Source organism: Lygodium microphyllum, chromosome 7 (genome assembly GCF_053477565.2).
Source record: "Lygodium microphyllum isolate KBCC chromosome 7, Lygodium_microphyllum_v1.1.10, whole genome shotgun sequence".
Lineage (NCBI taxonomy): Eukaryota > Viridiplantae > Streptophyta > Polypodiopsida > Schizaeales > Lygodiaceae > Lygodium > Lygodium microphyllum.
In genome coordinates, this window is record NC_141141.1 from 126,132,736 (window position 1) to 126,134,904 (window position 2,169).

Consider the following 2,169-nt stretch of genomic DNA (forward strand, 5'->3'; position numbering starts at 1 on the left):
GCAACCTGTTGATTCAGTCTCTCAGCTTGTTGTTGTGAAACCCAAAAGCTCAATTTAATATTTGAGAGTGCTTGTATGAGTCCAAAAGCTTGAAGATTGCTGAGTGAATATGGTTCAAAGCACTTGAGTAGATGAAGCTCAACCTGGGAAGCTTGAAAGTTTTGTATTTTTTAATATAATGATATAGAAGTTTAAACTTTAGAACTTAAGAAACTAACTTCTAGAAGAGTTGGAGTCTTGAACGTTACATATCGAATTCTCTTAAATCTTACAAGCCACATGTGTATTAGTAGGTACATTGAGTCCTATTTATGAATCTTGACTCTTGAGTCTTGACAAATACACATTCAAATTTTAAAGGACCCTTTCCTATGCATGCCTTGAAAATCAAGGTTTAATGACAATCAAATATTTAAAAAAAGGATAGATTTTGATACATCCCTTCAAATAAAGACTAGCTACTATCAAAATTTATCCTTTAGATAAAAGGACCAATAAAAATGCAGTTTCTTTTTTTCTCATTTTAACCTTGACAAAATACACTAAAGGACGGATTTCGTGAACACTACTCATGGGTTAGTTGTTCCAACGACGGTTACATCTACATTTAACAATATAAATACATAAATAAATAAACATCCACACCCACTCCCCTTAATGCTCATTTATGTGACTCATTAATAATCCATAACTTACCTTCCAATTGTCAAATATCCATTCTATTAATTGTAACCTCCCTTCTTAAAACCTACCCTTTCTCCTGCACATTGCACCTTCTCTAATAACACATAACCTACTTCCATGATTCTTTAATCATCATCTCTCCAATAGCTATTCCTATAGTTCCCTAACCTTGCCCTATCATGGCACAACACTTGTCTCACTTCTTGCAACCTTTTTTGGCACTCTCAGCTAGTGGTAGTCATGTGGTTGAGATGAAGACATGTGGTAGGTTCATGTGGCAGATGATTTAAGATCTCATGGGAGCATTGAGTATACGATATGGGGAGGTGCAAGGCCAAAAGAGCCAAAGGGGAGTGAGCTTAGTTGACAACTTGCCCACAGATCTAGGTTAAGCTAGCCCATGGTTCTTGTTCGAGTGCTTCAAATGTTGAAGATACTCATCACGATTCTACTTCAAACTTCTACTCAAATTTGTACTTAGTCTAGCTTGTGCCAAAAAAATAGTGGATGCATTGTAATTCACTTTCAATCCTTTTGCACACTTGGGGTTTGCACTATAAATTTTTCATATCAAGGGACCATTGTGGATTGAGGTCCTCCATGCATGCCATGCGTATAGAGGGAATACAAAGGGTTATTGATATTAGGGATATGAAGGGTCATGCCTAAAGGTCATAAATGTATCAAAGGAATGAAGGAACAAATCAACTATTTCACACATCATCTTTGTGTTCTCGCTATCTGAGCGTCTTCTCTTTGATCATCATCTCTCTCTTTGGAGTGGTGAAATCACCCCCAATATATATTAGTGACATGATAAATAATGATAATTTTTTCTTAATTTGATTCTTATCTAACTTTTGATAATTTTCAAACAATACTTAATCTTTACTCTAATACCAAGTGTAACGCACTTACCTAAATAAACATTGTTAGCACATATTTTAGTATCCCAGCAAGAAGTAACTAAGACTATTATTGCCCGAAACTCATTAGAATAACCAAACATTTGTAATCTTAAGCTACTTAAGTCTACCCTCCTAGGGAAGCTCCGTGTTAATCTCATAAGCATCAATATGAAAATAGAAACCTAAGTTATATGCTATAGTCTTATATCAGCCATCTAGTATTGGCTTTTGAGGCAACTGCATTGCTATCATCTCTCAAGTTGAAGCAAATCATTGCTACACTTGGTTCAAAGAAAGTGAGAAACAAGGGGGAGTGATGCACACTAATCCTTCTATCCATAGGATAAAGTCTCAACATCAACTCTCTAAAATAGCATTGCTTAGGTTTTAATGATGATACACTAAGATAGTCAACATTCAGCCCTTCTTGGTGAATCGATATCACCTTGCCATTGGCAAGACCCAGATCTAGCCACCTGCTTCCCTCAAGGTGGTCTTGGTGAACTAAGACAACCTTGCCTTTGGCAAGACCCATCAGAGATCTAACAACCCGCTTCCCTCAAGGGTCTCCTTTAGT